This window comes from Camelus ferus, chromosome 7 (assembly GCF_009834535.1).
Source record: "Camelus ferus isolate YT-003-E chromosome 7, BCGSAC_Cfer_1.0, whole genome shotgun sequence".
Taxonomy (NCBI): Eukaryota; Metazoa; Chordata; class Mammalia; order Artiodactyla; family Camelidae; genus Camelus; species Camelus ferus.
Window position 1 is genome coordinate 61,192,575 of NC_045702.1, and position 4,982 is coordinate 61,197,556.

At 41.3% G+C, this 4,982-nt stretch overlaps 1 long non-coding RNA gene across 3 annotated transcripts in view; it reads left to right on the forward strand.

The window, feature by feature from the left end:
- The window catches only part of LOC106728889, a 488,051-nt gene that overhangs the window by 331,147 nt on the left and 151,922 nt on the right, over positions 1 to 4,982 (forward strand). The gene's annotated exons all lie outside the window — the stretch shown is intronic.

Here is a 4,982-nt window from a genome sequence, read left to right on the forward strand (position 1 = left end):
AAAGATATTTCTGTCTTAATTCTCAGAAGCTGTAAGTATTTTATCTCACATGGCAAAGGGTAGCTAAGGTTGCTGATGGAATAAGGTTGCTAAACAGCTGGTTTTACAAAAAAAAAGGGGGGGTGGGTGGAGAGGGAGATTATCCTAGATTATCCAGGTAGGGCCACTGTAATCACAACGGTTCTTAAAAATGGGGGGTGGGGAAGGCAGAAGAGTCAGAGTCAGAGAGAGATTTAAAGGTGCTGCCCTGCTGGCTTCAAAGCTGGAATAAGGTGCCATGAGCCTAGGAGCAGCTTCAGAAGCTGGAAAAGGCAAGGAGACAGAGTCTTGCCCAGAGCCACCAGAAAGAAACTCTGCTCTCCCAGTATCCTAATTGTATCCCAGTGAGACACATGTTGAACTTTTAATCTAAAGAACTATAAGAGAATACATTTGGATTGTTTTAAGCTACCACATTTGTGCAGTTTACAACAGCAGCAAGTAGAAAGTGAACACATAGCGCTAACCCAGTGTTTTGCGGGGTACAGGAGGAAGGTATCACATCTGTCCGCCTCTCCCCACCCCTGCCCACTCTCTCATAGATAGGTCACGTGGTTGGACCAAGGGAAAGTGAAGGCCCATGGAAAATTCTGTGGTTTTCTAGCACAGCCCTTAGCTGCTCTGACAATGGAAGCTCTACCCATCTTGCAAAGCCTGGAGATACCTATTTGCTTTTTATGTGAGGGTGCTTAGGAGACCTGCACCAGCATGTAGTTGGATTCCTATTAACCATGTTTACAAGTACTATGGGGGAAGAAAGAGATATAAAAGTTATAACATTTTTTCCATCGTCAAGATTAATACTTGTCAAGTAAATATAGGTAATGCCTGTCGCGTAAGTACAGGTCAGATAGCATGGCAGATTTTCAAACTCTGCCCTAACCAAAGGAGCTTAACTATTGTGGATGTGGGCTTTGGAGCCTGATAGACCTGAGGTCAAAACCTTGCTCTGCCCACTAGCTGGGTGGCATTAGGTACCCATGTAGCCTTGGAAGAGTCAAAGCAGAGAGCTGACACCCAAAGGCCTCCAGTTACCACCTCACCCAGGGAGTCAGGAATATCATACTGTAAAAACTTTGTGAGATACCTTAAAATTTATCATGTACCTGTTTGTTGTATTGATCACCTCCTGTCTCTTCTCTTAAGGTTAAGCAGTTCCACACTTTACTGTAAGAACACCAGGGTACTTGTTGGTGGTGGGGACAAAGAAAGGATAAAGAGGGTGAGTAGAAGGGTTGGAAGTGGAAAGAGTTGAGAATAATGTACCAATTCTATATCCCTCCTGCCACCCACTCCCCGGGGGGGGGGGGGCGGTCTGGAAACCAAAATTTCAGAGTGGTTGCTGGACTCTGCTAAAGGAGATAGAAGCAAGCTGGGTCTCTGGGCTTGTGAACCAAGGCTGCATGCACCTGAGAAAGAGCCTGGGACCCTTTGGCTATCTGAATGGGAAGTTACTCCTTGCAGGTTATATTCTCCTCATAGACCTATCTTATTTCATTCATCCTTAGGAATTTCTTGAACAACCGATCAGTTGGGTACTGTTGATACTGGGAACCTGCCAAAACAAGTAAAAAAAAAAAAAAAAAAGTAAAAGGATTCAATAAAGTCTCTTCCATAAGGGTTACTGACTGAAGCTGACTGGGAGAGCTGGGTGGTGGGGCCATAAGGAAGTTGTTGTAGGAAAGGGATAGGATTGCTGAGGATGCTGTCTCCCAGGGCAGAGCTTTTGCTGAAAACTGGAATGACTTGGAGGCAGTAGCACACATGAAAATTCCTTTACTGTAATGAAAGTTAGAAATGACTTTGTGAAGCCTTGAATCAAATTCTTTGTGTCGTCTTTGGGAGGCCGGGAGCTTCCTGTTCAAAACACTGGGGTTTGATTATACCATTTACATGAAAATGGCCTCTTAAAAAATTATCCCATGAGTTGAATCCAGGGATTGTTAGCCTTAGCTTGTCTTGACCCCCTGGAATGTGTCTGCTTGGTTTGGTGCTGCAGGCAGTGTGGGGCAGCTCTCAGGGCCCGGCGCTCTGCCCCGTGGTGATTCTGGCCCTAGAGGGAAAGGTCTTGGTCAATACACGAGCATCTCCTGGATCATCCCCCTTCCCAGGCAGGATAAAGGTACTCTCACTGATGAGGGCTCACCCTGTGGGAGGCAAGCAAGACTTGTGGTCAGATGGGCAAGACCAGAACAGCAGCCAGGGACTGATGGACATTAATTTAAATTTAAGTTGTTTAATTTAAGTTGAACAGTTTAATAGTTTATTTGTACTTACCTCTCAAACAGCTTCCTTTCTCAGTCTCATGATGGCCACTTCACACATTTATGACTTCTCTTAAACCCCAAACCACCCTCACTGTCATCAGGAAGCCTAATCTCCCATCCTGTGGAAAAGACAGAACTCTTGTAACTTCCCTTAATTTTCCACTGAGTGTACAACTATCTCACAGGCTCTTTTCTGTCCTCCTGTGGTCTAGTATTTCCTCCTCTCTATTGACTGCTTCGCCTCTGCTGCGTCCATGCTCCTAATTCTCACGTCCTACAACCAAACATTTCCCGCTCAAGCCTGCCTCTCCCTGAGGCAATCAACCTCTCTCCCCTCATCAGTACAGTTCTTAAAAGGAAAGTATCTTTACTGTCTATTTTCTCACTCCATTTGCATTGTATTTGATTTTGAAATAATTATTCAGTCACCATTTTGTCCCTGACATTAAGAAGTGTCATATTCCCTTTAGTCCTCAACATAATCCTGTTTCAGGTGCCATAGTCCACATTTCATAGAGAAGGAAGCAGCTTTGCTTGACACCGAAAAACAGTGTCCTCCCTCTGGACTCTCTTCCTCTCTGAGTTTCCATAAAACTCCTCTCTCTGGGTTCTCTACCAGTTTGGGGACTGCTTTTGCTCTCTTTTCTTGCTTTCTTTACCTTTGTGTGTTTCTTCCCACGCCTCTGGTATACATGCCTTCTCAGGGCTGTAGATTAGTCCTGCATCCATATCTCTGTGTCATCTCTGTGTTCCTCATCTATATTTTCACCTGTGTAATGAATGTCTCCACATTTATACTCAAGAAACCAAACCAACCTCATTATCACTTCATTCACATTTTCAGTAAATATCCGTAGAATTGATAACACATTCCAGGTATTGTTTGCTGCCCTGGGGACCTTCAGAACAGTAAAAAACAGCCATGTCCTTGAGGACCAGGAGATGGACTTGTAAATAATTATAGTATAAAATGTAAGTATTATAATAAAGTATGAGAAATAGATCAAGAAGCAAGAGAAGGGAGCCTGTAGCTGCCTGATGGCTCGAAAAAAGTTTCCCAGAGGAGATAATTTTTGTTATGACTTTGAAGGTGATTATTGTTGTGACTTTGAAGGAAAGAAAGAGATATTTAGTACAAAGTTTGTGCAAATGCACAGAGGTTTCAGAGAGAGAGAATGTTAACCCAGGAAAGCCTATGGTTTGGTAGCTTAAGATGTTTAAGAGGGGCCATCTGCAGTGGGATTGACAGTACCACTATTGATTGAATTATTTACCTGAAAGATATTTGGTTCTCCTCTCCCCCAGTATAGTACAACAATACTATCAGTGTTGTTGATTCCATTTTCCTTAGGACTTTTGATCCTGTCCTATCCTCCCTTTTTTGCCTGTGGTCACTGCCCTAGTTCAAGTTCTGATAAATCATTGTGGATGATTTATTGCTTAAGATTTGAGAAAGGAATTCTGCCTGCTGCACTGTTATTAAGCCCTTTATCTTGTTCAAAAATAAATATGTTTACAGATCTACATGTCCTATTATGCTTATGAAAATTGTGCTGGTTTTGAATTTTGAAATAGAACTAAGCAGTTTTAGAAACATTAGACTAACTTTTGTCAATGTGAAATCAGCTAAAAGAGAGCTCCACCATTTTTTTTTTAAGTTCATGGAAGCTAATTGTGTTCTCATACTTATCAATATAGAGTGACCAGTGTCAGAGACCTGACAGATATGATTCTATCAAGTGGAAGAAAACTTAAAGGGATTGATGAGGATTTTAGGAGAAGGATACGTCAACGTGTCAGTACAAGGACTGGGAATATGGCGATTATCTAAGAAACTGTGGAAGAAGTCAGAATAGTGAGATCTGTTTTATCAGGAAAGACAGAGAGAAAGGGAAATGGTGATGGATGATATATTCATGTAGTCAGGGTCCCGGCTGTGCCACACCCTGAGTGGAAATGGCTTTAACTGACTTTTAATCCTTACTTTAATGAATGGTTTCTGTGCAGTAATGCTTTATATGTATGTAACTATAATTCACTTTCAAGGAATTTTTTTAGGCTTTGTTTGATTCTCATTCTAACTTTATACATAGGAATTCCAGCCATTCATTTCACAAATGGAAGGAATTGCAGCAAATTATTTAGGAGGCTTGCTCAAGATGAAAAGAGCTGGTTAGTAATCAGTAGATTTGAAATCAAGTCTGTTATTCTAGAGATTTTGCTATTACATGAACTTGACTCAGCGATTATGGAGAGAACTGAAGTTATGTGTCAAAAATGTTGGTTAATTGAAGGCTGAGCCCCCCAAATTTTGGAAATCAGTGTGAAATTTGCAAACACATTAAAATACATATTTTGGAAAATTTCTGAAAATTGTTTGTCCTAATTTTTGTTTGTATAGTTTTGTCCTCTGAGAATATTTGTTCAGGCATATTAGCATAAATATACTCATACCTATCAGAATGCATTTCCTGATTTGGAGTTTGGTAAATTTGGTCATCATTTGATTTGGGATTTGGTAAATCTGGTTATCATGTGAATACTCCAGGTGTTGAAAGACTTTTTTTGTTGTTGTTGGGGGAATTAGGTATTTATTTATTTATTTATTTACTTACTTACTTACTTTTGGATGGAGGCACTGGGGATTGAACCCAGGACCTCGTGCGTGCTAGGCAG